We start from the raw sequence: 18,474 nt of genomic DNA on the forward strand, positions 1-18,474 counted from the left end.
TTGTTGGTTGCTACGGTATATGTTCGGATTTTGTTGGGAATTGTTATGTGGTGAGCTATTAAAATTCGCGATTCCCTGATAACTGTTTTTAGTCTCTAGAATGAAATTTTCACTCTACAGCGGAGTGTGTGCTGATATGAAACTTCCTGGCAGATTAATACTGTGTGCCGGACCGAGACTCGAACTCGGGAACTTTGCCTTTCGCGGGCAACTGTTCTGCCAACTGAGCTACCAAAGCACGACTCACACCCCGTCCTCACAGCTTTAAAGCTTAAAAGCTGTGAGGACGGGGAGTGAGTCGTGCTTGGGTAGCTCAGTTGGTAGAGGACTTGCCCGCGAAAGGTAAAGGTCCCGAGTTCGAGTCTCGGTCCGGCACACATCTGCCAGGAAGTTTCATGTTTTTAGTCTGTCTGTTTTTCCAGTACTGGTTGTCTCTGTTGTCATGAAGTGATCGTGACTGTCCTCTATTATGTAGGTCTGATAATTACGTTTATTGCGTGAAAAGGTACTGTTTCCGTAACAATTGTTACATTCGTCAGATTCGAGAAGTTGTAAAAGATCGCGAAAAGCATTTGTGTTATATATCTTGTGTTCTGTTAGTAATTATATAAGTAATGATCTCGAAAGTTTTGTAATGCATAGCTGCATTAATGCAAATGGGCTGTATGGTGTTGTTAATGGTGACTTTGTTGTGCTATGTGTTTAAAAAATTAAGTTAAACTTGCGAACTGTGAGTTGTCAAAATTTGGTTGGCTGAGAAGTTTGACCTTGACCCCATGCTGTGTTGTTTCAGACCAGTAAGCGGCAAGAAAAGCATTCCGAAATTCTTCTAATGAGTAACGTAGTCAAGCTATAGGTCGCATATGCATAACTGGTTCTCCTTCTAAAAGGCTGCATACAAATTCTAATTTATACATGAGTGGCCAAGTAAATGGTAAAGAGAAACTCAATCATTAAATCCAATTTAAAAGATGTAAATCGTTAGCACCATTGCGAATTTAGAACTTTTTTACTGACAATAAATGTTTGTAGTCAAAACTGTAGTGTCTTGCAGTATCACTAAAATTGTGTCTGTTAAAACGAGTCTGAGGATGCTCACATTCATAAGCAAAGTCTCTTTCTCGTGTAAGTCTGTCTAAATGTTGTTGGTGCAGATATTCGTGTATGCGTCCGTGATGATTCTCACTGCAATCACGTGTGAAGATTCATGTGTCAAATTCTTCTCAATCTCATCGAGATGAGTGTATAACCTGTTTACTTCCTGTTTGTGTTGTTTGTTAATTGCCATTTGTTCTTCCTTGAAGTGTACTAGAGATCAGAACTCTTCCGTATCAGCAAAATGTACTAGCTGTGCACCATTAGAGTTACCGTCTATATTTAACTCGATTTGCTTTGCTTGAAAGATCATCTACTTGTCCTTTGAGCATGTCGAACTGTTCTTTCGTACTGATATCAACCTTATCTGTCACTGGTTCTAAATGTTGTATTTGTTCCGAATGCTTTTGTGATTTCATTTTGCAATTTGGAAGCTGCGGCGCAAGAGCTACCTTGTTAATCTTCGAAATAATTGAAGCCTTGTCTTTGCGATATGTGTCTGGGATTTATTTCTGTTTTTTTGTCAACCTCAGTATCTCTCTGAGAAAACTGTTGTTCTAACGGTGTCTGTGTAGCTGCAATTTCGTCGACCTTTAAATCTGCTTTAATTTTTCTAGTTAAATTCTCTTTTGAGTATATTGATGCGACAAACGTATTTCTTGTATTTTGTTGTTTTCTTGTAATAACTGCTGAATAAGAAGTCCAAGGTCATTATTCTGCAAACAATTTGGGTGATGAACCGACTGCTTGTCTATTATTTCAGTAACATCTGCAGTTGCCGAAAAAAAAAAATGCGTCGTCCTTGTAGTGTTACTGTCCAACTGAGCGGAATCTACAACATTTAATCTAGAATCTTGAGTCTCATCAGTGAACGAAATATTTATATTCGCGAAAAAGGTGCTATTTGTGTTCTGTGGAGTGGCTGTATCATGTAGGCTGAGTGTCCGGGAGGGAAACAGCGGCATCATGCATTGTTCTGCCAGAATTAGAGTCTATGTTGTTGACAATTGAAGCGTCTGAAATCAAATTGTCATTGGCTACTAAATTTTGCGTATTGTTTTTCTGAGTGATTTCAGAGCTTCGCAACTTGCTGTTCCCTGTAGTTCACGGCATGGTAGTGTTTTTTTTTTTTTTTTTTTTTAAAAAAAAAAGGAAATGCGTAATTATCCCAGTAAGCTGAAAACAAATACAAATGGTTAGGAAATGGCGAGGCGGCAAAGCAAAATTATAAACAAATGTCAAACGAGAGCAGTGCACGTAATCTGACTACCCAAAAATGCAGAGAAAATTCCCCGACTGTCTATCCTTGCAGGAAAGTCGGCAAGTGAAAGTTATCTTAATAAATAAAAAATAGAAAGAAGATTATGTGAATGTGCACCTGTTTGCTTTACTTCTGGGCTTTCTCTTTCTGAATGTATAGCCTTTTTATGAACGTGAGTTGTTGCATACCAAAGAATGTCAAATCTGACTGTAAGAATGTAAATGAATTAGGCCCTGCCTGAACTTTAATGAGAATAATTAAACATTGTTAATTAACTCTGTGAGAGTGAAAACTCTTACCTCCTATGTTTGTCTTACCTGTGTCGCAACGCAAAACGCTGTGCAACTGCTACCATAAAAAAAGAAGGCAAGGTGCGGCTCAGTTTCTGAGCAGCTACTAACTACAGACAACCACGGTAGTGCAATGCCATCGCTTAGATACATCCATTGCAGACTTGGTTCTCAGAAAATGTATCTCTCACTCATAAAAAATTAGATTTATCTGGTAATGGGAGCTGGATAATGATGCAGGATAATCTGAATTACTCTCTAGACAACAAATATGCTCCAGAAACTGCATTAAAAAACTTTAGCTCAAAAAAATTTGTACTCTATTTCATTTACAAAATTTCACCACTAAAGGTTGAGTAACCAATAAGAAAATATTTACTTATATTTTACAGTTACGTAAAATCAATACTGGAGAAATGAAAAATTTAACTTGTCCTGAAAAATTATTCTAACACAAAAGTCCTCGTATTGATGATTAAACGCTTTCGTCTTTCAAATCCATTAACATTGACTGTGGCATAACTTTATAAAAATAGCAAAAAATTCCTGTTTTGGAAGTCTGTATTGAACCAAGAACGCCCAACTACTTGCTGGCACAATAAAGTAAAATATGTCCATTTGTTACTTGAAACCCCAATGTTCTGAAAACAGTATCTAACTTGGTAAATACATCTCGTTCAGTGCGTAATGATAATATTCATTTTGTAATAATAATATCTTCCATCAAAAAATGGTTCAAATGGCTCTGAACACTATGGGACTCAACTGCTGAGGTCATAAGTCCCCTAGAACGTAGAACTACTTAAACATAACTAACCTAAGGACAACACGCACATCCATGCCCGAGGCAGGATTCGAACCTGCGACCGTAGCGGTCGCGCGGTTCCAGACTGTAGCGCCAGAACCGCTCGGCCACCAGCGGCCGGCCTATCTTCCATCAGATCGATAAAATAATTCCCAATAGCACCATGTTCTGCGTACATCCTGAACAAACCCACTACCATGATACCTCCACTATAACTCCCTTTCTCCTTGTGATCATCACTTTACACTCGCGTATATTCGATGACATGACCAGTCTCCAGGTAGGTCAGCGTCCCTGACGAGGCTGCGTGCGTATAACTAAACGATACAATTATTACATGCGCAACCTAAGACATCCAAAAATAAGAAAATTACCTATAAAATTAAATGCACACACCTTTCACTGTAGCAACGTCCTTTTTAGGTAGTGGCTCAACTAGTCCCTGGACCAGGCCACAGGGAAAAAACTTGGGGTTAAGGAGTAGTGGAAGATATCTGTTATAGTCGGCAGTAGTGGGCCAGTAATAGGCTTCATGATTTGGACTGTGATGCCATCGTGTCAAGTACACGATGATCTGACGCACACTGTATACAAACACTGCACTCAAGAATGTTGCTTTAATTCGACTCTCGGATTGTAGTAGAGACAAACAAAGACATCATAATACACCTATTAATGGAGGGGGATAGAGTAACACACGATCCACGCCACCCAAAAAACTATGCGAATGAAGATTTTTCGAGTACCGCAGTGAAGCTACAGCAAAAAACGCAGAAACAATATAACACCTGTAAGTAATTGCGCACCTGGTACAATGATGTTGCTACCAGCCACAGAGCATTAAGTCAGTAAAACTGTACAAAAACTAAAAAATAAAAAGTCTTAGTTGTTGTTGTGGTCTTCAGTCCTGAGACTGGTTTGATGCAGCTCTCCATGCTACTCTATCCTGTGCAAGCTTCCTCATCTCCCAGTACCTACTGCAACCTACATCCTTCTGAATCTGCTTAGTGTCTTCATCTCTTGGTCTCCCCCTACGATTTTTACCCTCCACGCTGCCCTCCAATACTAAATTGGTGATCCCTTGATGCCTCAGAACATGTCCTACCAACCGATCCCTTCTTCTCGTCAAGCTGTGCCACAAACATCTCTTCTCCCCAATCCTATTCAGTACCTTCTCATTAGTTATGTGATCTACCCATCTAATCTTCAGCATTCTTCTGTAGCACCACATTTCGAAAGCTTCTATTCTCTTCTTGTCCAAACTATTTATCTTCCATATTTCCCTTCCATACATGGCTACACTCCATACAAATACTTTCAGAAATCACTTCCTGACACTTAAATCTATACTCGATGTTAACATATTTCTCTTCTTCAGAAATGCTTTCCTTGCCATTGCCAGTCTACATTTTATATCCTCTCTACTTCGACCAACATCAGTTATTTTGCTCCCCAAATAGCGAAACTCCTTTACTACTTTAAGTGTCTCATTTAATAATCTAATTCCCTCAGCATCACCCGACTTAATTCCACTACATTCCATTATCCTCGTTTTGCTTTTGTTGATGTTCATCTTATACCCTTCTTTCAAGACGCTATCTATTCCATTCAACTGCTCTTCCAAGTCCTTTGCTGTCTCTGACAGAATTACAATGTCATCGGCGAACCTCAAAGTTTTTATTTCTTCTCCATGGATTTTAATACCTACTCCGAATTTTTCATTTGTTTCCTTTACTGCTTGCTCAATATACAGATTGAATAACATCGGGGAGAGGCTACAACCCTGTCTTACTCCCTTCCCAACAACCGCTGCCCTTTCATACCCCTCTACTCTTATAACTGCCATCTGGTTTCTGTACAAATTGTAAATAGCCCTTCGCTCCCTGTATTTTACCCCTGCCACCTTTAGAATTTGAAAGAGAGTATTCCAGTCAACATTGTCAAAAGCTTTCTCTAAGTCTACATGCTAGAAACGTAGGTTTGCGTTTCCTTAATCTTTCTTCTAAGATAAGTTGTAAGGTCAGTATTGCCTCACGTGTTCCAGTATTTCTACGGAATCAGAACTGATCTTCACCGAGGTCGGCTTCTACTAGTTTTTCCATCTGTCTGTAAAGAATTCGTGTTAGTATTTTGCAGCTGTGGCTTATTAAACTGATTGTTCGGTAATTTTCACATCTGTCAACACCTGCTTTCTTTGGGATTGGAATTATTATATTCTTCTTGAAGTCTGAGGGTATTTCGCCTGTCTCATACATCTTGCTCACCAGATGGTAGAGTTTTGTCAGGACTGGCTCTCCCAAGGCCGTCAGTAGTTCTAATGGAATGTTGTCTACTCCGGGGGCCCTGTTTCGACTCAGGTCTTTCAGTGCTCTGTGAAACTCTTCACGCAGTATCGTATCTCCCATTTCATCTTCATCTACATCCTCTTCCATTTCCATAATATTGTCCTCAAGTACATCGCCCTTGTATAGACCCTCTATATACTCCGTCCACCTTTCAGCTTTCCCTTCTTTGCTTAGAACTGGGTTTCTATCTGAGCTCTTGATGTTCATACAAGTGGTTCTCTTTAATTTTCCTGTAGGCAGTATCTATCTTACCGCTGGTGAGACAACCCTCTACATCCTTACATTTGCCCTCTTCCTATCCCTGCTTAGCCATTTTGCAGTTCCTGTCGATCTCATTTTTGAGACGTTTGTATTCCTTTTTGCCTGCTTTATTTACTGCATTTTTATATTTTCTCCTTTCATCAATTAAATTCAATATTTCTTCTGTTACCCAAGGATTTCTACTAGCCTTCGTCTTTTTACCTATTTGATCTTATGCTGCCTTCACTTCTTCATCCCTCAAAGCTACCCATTCTTCTTCTACTGTATTTCTTTCCCCCATTCCTGTCAATTGTTCCCTTATGCTCTCCCTGAAACTCTGTACAACCTCTGGTTCTTTCAGTTTATCCAGGTCCCATCTCCTTAAATTCCCACCTTTTTGCAGTTTCTTCAGTTTTAATCTACAGGTCATAACCAATAGATTGTGGTCAGAGTCCACATCTGCCCCTGGAAGTAGTCTTAGATGAAATAGCAATGTGTACACTGAAACAGTGCATAGGAGTACACGTCGTCTCTTAACAAACATAAAAAACGAATCCTTCACATTAGGAAAATTTTCAGTGTATTTAAAACAGGCAAGAGTTGTGCCTCAGCTAAAGAAAGGTAATGCAAATACATAGAAAATTACTGGTCCAGTTTCACGCTGTCACAATTCTAAAAAGTAACAGAATAAATTATGAAAGACAGATTGCTTGAATAAGTCACAGCTTGGTTTTCGAAGTAGAAGAAGAATGGAATCAGCCACAGTAGAATTACAAAAAAAAAAAAAAAAATGGTTGAAATGGCTCTGAGCACTATGGGACTTAACATCTATGGTCATCAGTCCCCTAGAACTTAGAACTACTTAAACCTAACTAACCTAAGGACAGCACACAACACCCAGCCATCACGAGGCAGAGAAAATCCCTGACCCCGCCGGGAATCGAACCCGGGAACCCGGGCGTGGGAAGCGAGAACGCTACCGCACGACCACGAGATGCGGGACCAAGACCAGTACTGTGTCTTATATACATCAGTGATTTTGCCCCTAGAGTTTGCCATGTGGAGAAAATTCGTTTCGCTGATGAAAACAATATTATAGCCACTAAGAAAACGAAAGAACTAAATTATTCCAAGTAAATGCCAGGATGGTTCCTACTATAAGGCTATGGCCAACTACCTGTCCGATCCTGTAAGTATGTAGCTGTCTGTACGTGTGAATTTCTTTATTTTTGAAAAGGATGGTAGCTGAAGTATTGAATTAAACTTGTGTCACAGCCAGCACCTGAAACCAGGTCTTCTGCCTACTACGCAGATGTGGTAACCACAACATGACCATAGCACTGTGCGTACTACAGCTGAAGGTACTACCCTCGTCCAGTGCCGTCCCGAACGCAAACTTCAGTTCACGCCTTCAGCACATTTCCCGCTCTTAAATGGTCAGCATTGCCATGGCTCTCTGATATTGGAATAGCAAATGGTTCAAATGGTTCTGAGCACTATGAGACTTAACATCTGAGGTCATCAGTCCCCTAGTACTTAGAACTACTTAAACCTAACTAACGTAAGGACATCACACACATCCATGCCCGAGGCAGGATTCGAACCTGCGACCCTAGCGGTCGCGGGGTTCCAGACTGTAGCGCCTAGAACCGCTTGGCCACCCCGGCCGGCTTGGAATAGCAGCCCAGCATTGTACGTAATGGGGAAATTCAGCCTGTACCTCAGGCGTAGATGCTCAATTGATCTGATGAAATTACGTTTTCGTGGACACATATGAGTCTTAACCTTATCTTCAGTTACGACAGAAGCTGAGCTAACGAATTAAAATCTGTGCCACAGCCGAGACTTGAAGCCAGGTCACATGCCTACTAGGCAGATGTATTATATTGTATGGAACTGGGGACCTAGAAACGACGGACAGGCTTCGTCCCCGACGTAGCCTCAGTGGTACACTACCCCGCAACAGGCTACAGCAGTCCACTCATCCCTCCGCCGCCCCACACCGAACATAGGGTTACTGTGCGGTTCGGCCCCAAGTGGAACGCCACCCCCCCCCCCCCTCCTCCCGGGAACGTCTCACACCAGACGAGTGTAACCCCATTGTTTGCATAGTAGAATAATGATGATGTACGGATACTTTGAGAAATTGTGTGCGCAGCAACTACCGACATGGAGGCAGATGTACTAACCACAACACCAGACGTTGCATAAATTTTAACTCCTTACTTCAGCTTCTATCCTTATCGAAGATAAATTGCGACTCATATATCTCCAGGAAGATGTAAGTCAGTTCTTTATTTTTATTGTTCTTAAATTTTAATACCACAAAATGGCCAGCATCCTCGTGAAAGAGGTTTAGAGATAAATACTACTATTACTACTACTACTACTACTACTACTACTACTAGTAATAGTACTACTAGTACTACTACTAGTACTACTAGTAATAGTAGTAGTAGTAGTAGTAGTAGTAGTAGTAGCAGTACTTCATCGTGGATCTGTTGGAAAGAAAAGTACAACAAATCTAATCTAATCGTAACATGTTTTGGAAAAACCGACAAGCCGGCCGAAGTGGCCGAGCGGTTAAAGGCGCTACAGTCTGGAACCGCACGACCGCTACGGTCGCAGGTTCGAATCCTGCCTCGGGCATGGATGTGAGTGATGTCCTTAGGTTAGTTATGTTTAAGTAGTTCTAAGTTCTAGGGGACTTATGACCACAGCAGTTCAGTCCCATAGTGCTCAGAGCCATTTGAACCATTTGAAAAACCGACAAAATCACAGACAGGACGAGTAAGATACTGAGAACCATAATTGGTGTACATGTTAGTAGTGGCCCAAAAGCCACTTTTTATTCATGGTCTTCAAAAACAACCTTTTATTCTCAGCGCAATTTCAGTGCTAAGTAATTTAATAAGTGGCTGATGTTCATCAGCGAATTTGACTTGCAAAGAAGGCGCCCTCGAGAGTCGCCTTTCTAGAAACTTTAATGGCTTTAATGATTACTTCAATGAACTGTGCGAAGTAAATAAAGAGATGTGATAGTAACCGCTTTTGATTTATGGCGGAGCGCGCCAGCGTTCTGACAGAGTCGCGGTATCGAACCCGTAATCTGGTATTCCGCCGGTGAGCGCAGTCGCCGCGGCCGGCTGATGAGTTACAGACAGGCAGCCGCAGGCCGCCTTATTACAGAAGAGAGAGGCGGCGTGGCTGCGAGTTACAGCAGCTGTTGCCCAGGACCGGTTCTGCTTACGCGCGCTCCGCGATGATGATGCTCCACTAACCAACAGCCGCGCGTACCACAAGTTTTGCTTTTAATTTCCTCCCATATGAATGGGTAAGTCTACTTAGATTCTGTACTTTTGTTATGTAGTGTCTAAAAACCTAAACTCCGTCCGAACAGGACTTGGAAGACCCAAAGTTACCGACCGGCCGCCGTGTCATCCTCTCAGCCCAGGGGCGTCACTGGATGCGGATACGGAGGGGCATGTGGTGAGCACACCGCACTCCCAGGCGTTGTCAGGTTTCGAGACGGGAGCCGCTACTTCTGTCAAGTAGCTCTTCAGTTTTGACTCACAAGGGCTGAGTGCACCCCGCTTGCCGACGAATGCCGGACATTTGCCACGCCGGAAATTAGCCACGCCGGACATTTGCCACACTTGCCCCTTCGCCAGGTAGCGATCCCTCAGGTAAGGGACGCCTTTCCTCGTACTACTTCTGTCCGCCTTCAAACCTCCGTCTCCACATCTTACTCGATACAACCAGTACGTAAGGGACCTTCTTCTTCGACATCTTGACCAAATACAGAGCTTCTTTTCCGAAATAGAAATATTTATAACTTTTGGGAAACGAGAGCAGTACCGACGATTATGTCAGTATGTAATTAGTTCTGCCAAGTATAAATATAGATCCCTCTGTCTGTACGGTAGCTTCCTTTCACGCTTACTAATTGCGATAGAAACAGTCCATCGACATGAGAGCAACAAAGAAAGGAAAGATGTAAAGAGAATGCCAATGTACGCTAATCATTTCTTTTTGATCACTGCATTTGTGCCTACTTTAATTACTACAACTTCATGCCCAAAAGCCAATAACGAAAGACGAAATTGGTATGTGAATGTTTGAAAAGAAGAACGACATACTCCATATTAATTTACTCTCTAAAATGCGATATCCCTTGCGGCGAAACATTAGTTAATAAAGTGTAGCGCGACAATGTTCAAAACATGACTGAAATTACGTTCACTAAATAGAGATACGATCATCTATGATTGACATGTCATCTAAAGTCGACATACAATTTTAAAATGTTAGAAATAAGGAAATGAAGTAATACAGAATGCTATGCTTTTAACGTACGTTGTTGTTCTACATTGTTTAGCTCTGGTATTTACAGGGTCACAGAGAAAGCATGCTAGGTTTTGGAGGAAAAGCCGTAATTGTAATGATCTGCACTACAACAGAAACAAGAGGCATAACTTAAGGAAAAATAATGTAATATGTGTTCCAGCTCACAAGCGACACTGAAGCAGATGGTTCCTGTGACTTAGTATGAGCAGAGGTTATATTCGACAACCGGAATAAATTAATAACTGGCTCTTTAAACAGACTCCCGGTCTCAGATGAAACAGTTGCTGAACAGTTCAAAGAAAACTTGAGTATTATCACAAATAGGTACCCCACTCACACAATTATACACTCCTGGAAATGGAAAAAAGAACACATTGACACCGGTGTGTCAGACCCACCATACTTGCTCCGGACACTGCGAGAGGGCTGTACAAGCAATGATCACACGCACGGCACAGCGGACACACCAGGAACCGCGGTGTTGGCCGTCGAATGGCGCTAGCTGCGCAGCATTTGTGCACCGCCGCCGTCAGTGTCAGCCAGTTTGCCGTGGCATACGGAGCTCCATCGCAGTCTTTAACACTGGTAGCATGCCGCGACAGCGTGGACGTGAACCGTATTTGCAGTTGACGGACTTTGAGCGAGGGCGTATAGTGGGCATGCGGGAGGCCGGGTGGACGTACCGCCGAATTGCTCAACACGTGGGGCGTGAGGTCTCCACAGTACATCGATGTTGTCGCCAGTGGTCGGCGGAAGGTGCACGTGCCCGTCGACCTGGGACCGGACCGCAGCGACGCACGGATGCACGCCAAGACCGTAGGATCCTACGCAGTGCCGTAGGGGACCGCACCGCCACTTCCCAGCAAATTAGGGACACTGTTGCTCCTGGGGTATCGGCGAGGACCATTCGCAACCGTCTCCATGAAGCTGGGCTACGGTCCCACACACCGTTAGGCCGTCTTCCGCTCACGCCCCAACATCGTGCAGCCCGCCTCCAGTTGTGTCGCGACAGGCGTGAATGGAGGGACGAATGGAGACGTGTGGTCTTCAGCGATGAGAGTCGCTTCTGCCTTGGTGCCAATGATGGTCGTATGCGTGTTTGGCGCCGTGCAGGTGAGCGCCACAATCAGGACTGCATACGACCGAGGCACACAGGGCCAACACCCGGCATCATGGTGTGGGGAGCGATCTCCTACACTGGCCGTACACCACTGGTCATCGTCGAGGGGACACTGAATAGTGCACGGTACATCCAAACCGTCATCGAACCCATCGTTCTACCATTCCTAGACCGGCAAGGGAACTTGCAGTTCCAACAGGACAATGCACGTCCGCATGTATCCTGTGCCACCCAACGTGCTCTAGAAGGTGTAAGTCAACTACCCTGGCCAGCAAGATCTCCGGATCTGTCCCCCATTGAGCATGTTTGGGACTGGATGAAGCGTCGTCTCGCGCGGTCTGCACGTCCAGCACGAACGCTGGTCCAACTGAGGCGCCAGGTGGAAATGGCATGGCAAGCCGTTCCACAGGACTACATCCAGCATCACTACGATCGTCTCCATGGGAGAATAGCAGCCTGCATTGCTGCGAAATGTGGATATACACTGTACTAGTGCCGACATTGTGCATGCTCTGTTGCCTGTGTCTATGTGCCTGTGGTTCTGTCAGTGTGATCATGTGATGTATCTGACCCCAGGAATGTGTCAATAAAGTTTCCCATTCCTGGGACAATGAATTCACGGTGTTCTTATTTCAATTTCCAGGAGTGTAGTTGGCAGTGACTTCAATCTACCTTCCGTATGTTGACAAAAATACATTTTATAGACCCTGTTGTAAATAGACCTCATAGCCACAAATAATCCTGAGCATCACGACGGGTACAGGGATTAGTGAACACAGAGTCGTAGCGAGGCCCAGTTCCATAACAAAGAAATTCACCAAAACTAAACGCGAAATATATCTATTTATAAAAGCAACTAAAAATTCGGTTGACATCTTTCTAAGAGACAGTCTCCAATCCATGCAAACTATCTAAGTAAAGACCATATGTGGCTTAAGTTCAAAGAAATAGTATCAACAGCACTCGAGAGATTCATACCAAATAAATTAATAAGAGACGGAACTGATCCCCCATGGCACACAAAACACGACAGAAAGTTGCTGCAGGACTACTGAAAAGGGCAAGTATAATTTAGACCAATGCAAAATCTCCAATATTGGCGAAGTTTTACTGAGGCTCGAAATTTGGTGCAGATTTCAATGCGAGGTGCTTTTAATAGTTTCCACAACGAAACTCTCTGAAGAAATGTTAAGTAAATCAGCGGAAAGGCTAGGTAAGCGATGAGGAGGAGGAGGAGGAGGAGGGGGGGGGAGGGGGAGACAAGGGACCCAACCCTTCGGAGCAGGTAAAATCGTGACAAATGTCGGACGGGGCAAATGTCCGCACACCCTTGCCAACAGCGCTAGGTAGAGCGGACGATCACCCATCCAAGTGCTAGCCTAGCCCGACAGCGCTTAACTTCGGCGATCTGATGTGAACCGTTGTTACCACTGCGGCAAGGCCGTTGGCGTTATGTAGTCTACCGTCCATAAATCTGTCAGTCGCACTGAAATTCACGAACTTGAACTGAGGTGACAAAAGTCATGCGATAGCTCTAATATCGTGTCGAACCTCTTTTTACCATACGTAGTGCAGCAACGCGACGTGGCACGGGATTAACAAGTCATTGGATGATCCCAGTAAAAATACTGACCCATAATTGCGAAAGTGTTGTCTATGTATGACATAGTGCCGCTGAACTTTTGAGACTGGGTAATTTTCTTCTTTTATTTTCTTGCAACAACAATCACAAAAGCATTTAAAATGCACTTACCGTTTTCGACCAGCCAGAGGGATTAGCCGAGCGGTCTAAGGCGTTGCAGTCATGGACTGTGCTGCTGGTCCCGGCGGAGGTTCGAGTCCTCCCTCGGGCATGGGTGTGTGTGTGTTTGTCCTTAGGATAATTTAGGTTAAGTAGTGTGTAAGCTTAGGGACTGATGACCTTAGCAGTTAAGTCCCATAAGATTTCACACACATTTGACCAGCCAGAGAAACGTAGGGACACCCGAGGCAATACTGACCCTATGACTTACCTTAGAAGATAGATTAAGGAAAGGGAGGCTTACACTTATAGCTTTTGTAGGGTTGCAGACAGCTTTTGAAAATGTTAAGCGGGATACATTCTTTGAAGTTCGGATGGTAGCAGGTGTAACATGTCAGGAGTAGAAGGTTATATACAGCTTGTACAGACTCCAGGTGGCAGTTATGAGTTGAGGAGCATGAAAAGGAAGTCTCTACACTGAAAGAGCAGTAAAGAAAACTACAGAAAAAAATGGAGTAGGAATTAAAGTTCAGGGAGAAGAAATAAAAACTTTGAGGCTTGCCGAGGACATTGTAATTCTGTCAGGCAACAAAGAACTAGGAAGAGCAGTTGAACAGAGTGGATAGGTCTTATAAAGAGAAAATAGGATACAAATTAAAACAAAGGTAATGGAATGTAGTGAAAATTAAATCAGGGGATGCCGAGGGAATTAGATTCAGAAACGAGACACTAAAAGTAGTAGATGAGTTTTGCTGATGAGGGCTTAAGTGGAGAGGATATAAACTGTAGACTAATGATTGCATGAACAGAGTTTCTTAAGAAGAGAAATTTGCTGACGTGAAACATGGATGTAAGTGTCAGGAAGTTGAAATGTGGTACTAAAGTAGATTTCTGAAGATTAGATGGATAGATCACACAACTAATGAAAAGGTACTGAACAAAACTGGGGACAAAAGAAATCTGTGGCGTAACTTGACTAAAAGAGCTCACTGGTTGACAGGACACATTCTGAAAAATCAAGCAATTACCAGTTTAGTTCAAAAATGGTTCAAATGGCTCTTAGCACTATGGGACTTAACTTCTGTGGTCATCAGTCCCCTAGAACTTAGAACTACTTAAACCTAACTAACCTAAAGTCATCACACACATCCATGCCCGAGGCAGGATTCGAACCTGCGACCGTAGCAGTCCCGTGGTTCCGGACTGCGCGCCTAGAACCACTAGACCACCGCGGCCGGCACCAGTTTAGTACTGGAGGGAACTATTGGGGGTAAAATCACAGTAAAATAAGAGAAAGCAGAGCTCACGCAGAAAGATTTAGGTGTTTGTTATTCCTGCACGCTGTTCGATAGTGGAATGGTAGAGCAGTAGCTTAAGTGTGGTTCTATGAACTCTTTTTTCCAGGCACTTAATTGTGAATTGCAGAGTAATCGTGTAGATGTAGATGTCAGTGGGATGTACAGGGTGTACATAAAGTCCGGAAACACTTTCAATTATTTATTGCACAAGAACTAAACATTGTACAGATGTCATACATATTGCATTTTGAGGAGAAACTTTGAAAGTTTTTTCTGCAAACATTTGTCTATAGACAAAAAGAAGGAAGAAATAAGGATCATTATGCAACATACACTGAGATGACAGAAGTCATAGGATACCTCCTAATATCGTGTCGGGCCTCCTTTTGCTCAGCCTAGTGCGACAACTCAACCTGGCATGGAGTCAATGTGTCGTTGGAAGTCCCCTGCAGAAATATGGAGCCATGCTGTTTCTATAGCCGTCCATAAGTGCTAAAGTGTGGGTTATACAGGAGTTTGTGCACGATTATATGTCATGAATGTTCGACGGTATTCATGTCAGGCGATCTGAGTGGCTAAATCATTTTCTTGAACTGTCCATAATGTTCTTCAAACTAATCGTGTACAAACATGGCCCAGTGACGGTGCATTATCATGCACAAAATGTCCATCGTTGTTTGGGAACATGAAGTCCGAGAGTGGCTGCAAATGGTCTCCAAGTAACCGTGAGAGGTGGCATGAGCCCCCTCTCATATTTCTATCTTACGATTTTCGTCTCTAATTGCATGCGGTGAAAAGTTGCTATTCCTTCACACGCGGACTTCCCACGCAGTGTCTCTCGTCACCCAGGTGGTCCGGTGACAGGCGGGCTCTGCGGATCTCGAGAGGGTTAAGCCGACGGGTGTGAGGGAGTCGAGTGAATGCTTTCCAGACGCCGACATTGTCAAGAGACACGCCCGCAATGGCCTCAAGTAGCGGCTGGGCTAGAGGTTCCGTTACTTCGCAGAAACTTAGCGAAAACACTTTCTGGCGGGCTACCAGCGAGGCGTGGGAATGACTTGTGTACCAAGGCAGTTGTGGCGGGAAAATTCCCGCGCTCTCTGAAAAATAGTAACTGTGATTGGCTTGGTCAGTGCATAGCTCCGTGACGTAGCAAAATCAGCGCAGAAATTGGCGCCAAGAATCTCCATTGGTGGAATGGTAGTGCTCCGGCAATAGAGTGGAATTTTCCGCCGGTTTTCGAGTTGCTGATTGGAACGTTTAACCACTGCCACTGTCGTGGGGGCGGGAATGTTGTGTGTTCGGCCTGTACGGGTGCTCTTGTGGGTAGTCGTCTGTCGCCTTTCGGTGGAAGTAGGTTACAAGACAGCTCTCGCTGCTCGGGTCAGCCTGCCTTCCGTGGTCTGCCTAATATACTTTTATTTAATTGTAACTGTTTGACGAAGTTGCTGAAGTTTCGACTTCAATGTAACTTTCCGTGTACAGTTGGCAATTGAGCGTTCTGTGTACAAGAGGCCTATGTTGTCTGTCTTGAGCAGTTTTGGCTAATGTTGACTCTATCGGAGTTACTGGGTGACTTCGCTTGTTAAAATCAATCACTGTACCGTCAGTGATTGTGTGGCGAGCTTTCTTCGTCTCCCTCAGAGGCGCATTTGTATTGCTAGGAAGTCTTTAGTCTGGAACAACCAGGCCATGATAATTTGTTTCGGGCTATACTCGTGACGTTATCATCACCACGACGGGCCGTCGAAGCAACCAGCCATCGCCTCCGGTACGCCAAATCGTGTTCTTGCAGTTAAGAAGACAGATTGGTAATGTATGTCCGCAGCACCGGCAGACAGGGATTTTCCTAGGTGATAATCAGAGCTCAGCAGAGCGCGCCTGTTCGTCTTTTTCTAACTTTGTTCTGTCTTGGGTAGCAGCAATTAATGATGGTTAGCTATGTGTTTTCTCTTAAGATTTGAGTAGCAAGGAATTGGCTCCACATACCACTTCGTCATAATCCTCACAATCTAGTTTAGGCACAACTTCACATTCACAGCGTTTGTTTGAGTATCCAATTTGAGCCAATTTGATGTATTCTAAATGTTTCATGTGTTTTTGTTTATTATTTTGTGTTTAGTCTTAATAAATCATATTGTTATTTTGGACAGAACTTTCATTCTGTTAATCGGTAGAGCAACCCTATCATTCCTCACTATGTTAATGAAACCTTCGTTTATTTAACTTATTTATCAAATTAAATTATTGCAGGTGCCAAACTCTCTTCTACTCCACTGGCAGGGTTGATTAGAGTCAGTTCGCGTATTTTTTTTAATCCTTGCACAACAGCAAAAGTCGGAGTTAGAATAGGGGGGGCTTAGAGCATCATTTACATATGTAGATTCTAGAAGAATTTAGTGTTAAATACACTGCTAGCCCCGGCACCTCGCAACCGACCACTCACTGATCAGTTCAGTTGGACCAAAGGACTCGATCCATTCCATATAGATACAGCCCACACCATTATGGAGCCACCACCACCTTCCACAGTGCCTTCTTGATAACTCGGATGCATGATTTTGAGCCACACTCGAATCCTACCATCGACTCTTACCAATCGGAACTCATCTCACCAGGACACGGTTTTGCAGTAGTCTAGGGACCAGCAGATATGGTCGCGAGCCCAGGACAGGGGCTTCAGGCAATGTCGTGCTGTTAGCAAAGGCACTCGAATCGGCATAGCCCATTAAAACCAGACTTCGCTGCACTGTCTTAACGTATACGTTCTTCGAACGCCCCACATTGATTTCTGAGCTTATTTCACGCTATACTGCTTGTCTGTTAGCACTGATAACTCTACGCAATCGCCGCTTCTCCCGGTCGTTAATGAAGGTCGTCGTCCACGGTGTTGTCCGTGGTGACAGGTAATGCCTGAAATGTTGTATTCTCGGCACACTCTTGACAATCTGGATCTCGGAGAATTTCCTAACGATTTCCGAAATGGAATATACCATGCGTCTAGTTCCAACTACCATCGCGCGTTCAAAGTTAATTTCTGTCATACGGCCACAATCTGGCAACGGTCTTGCCGCAGTGGATACACCGGTTCCCGTGAGATCACCGAAGTTATGCGCTGTCGGGCGTGGCCGGCGCTTGAATGGGTGACCATCCAGCCGCCATGCGCTGTTGCCATTTTTCGGGGTGCACTCAGCCTCGTGATGCCAATTGAGGAGCTACTCGACCGAATAGTAGCGGCTCCGATCAAAGAAAACCATCATAACGACCGGGAGAGCGGTGTGCTGAACACACGCCCCTCCTATCCGCATCCTCACCTGAGGATGACACGGCGGTCGGATGGTCCCGGTGGGCCACTTGTGGCCTGACGACGGAGTGCATACGGCCATAATCACGTACGAAACCTTTTCGCTGAATCTTATGAGTATAAATGACACGTCAGCCGCTGCATTGCTGCTTCATACCTTGTGTACGCCATACTGCGGTCATCTGTGTATGTGCACATCGCTACCTCATCAATTTTGTCATCTCTTTGTATTACACCTTGAAGTCTCGAATTTCTTGTTTATAAACAATAGAAAATGAAGACCCTGAACATTATTCACCCAATGCCTCCTATCCCGCTGTAGGCCTCAATAGCGAACGTTTCCAAATCATCGTGGTGTTCAGTCAGATTATCGTTGGCGGACAGACCTGTCATCACCACAGTTTGGGCGAAACTGCTCTGTCAAGCTGGATACGTTCTTTATCACATTCACTACTGTTCCACGCGCAGGACGTGGTCCACCCAGCCTACTTTCTTTTTCTCAATCAGGTGTAGTAGAGTTCTTTGTTCGCTTACCCTTCCCAGTGTTTCGTTGTTCTTCATTTTGTCCACTAATTTTATTTTCACCATTCTCCGCCATCCAGATTTCACAGCCTTACACAAGAAGCAA

At 43.9% G+C, this 18,474-nt stretch overlaps 1 pseudogene; it reads right to left on the minus strand.

Annotated features, from left to right (window-relative positions):
• Nucleotides 1–12,834: 12,834 nt before the first annotated feature.
• Nucleotides 12,835–12,952, minus strand: LOC126459086 (5S ribosomal RNA; annotated as a pseudogene).
• Nucleotides 12,953–18,474: the final 5,522 nt, after the last annotated feature.

The sequence above is a fragment of the Schistocerca serialis genome, chromosome 2 (genome assembly GCF_023864345.2).
Source record: "Schistocerca serialis cubense isolate TAMUIC-IGC-003099 chromosome 2, iqSchSeri2.2, whole genome shotgun sequence".
Lineage (NCBI taxonomy): Eukaryota > Metazoa > Arthropoda > Insecta > Orthoptera > Acrididae > Schistocerca > Schistocerca serialis.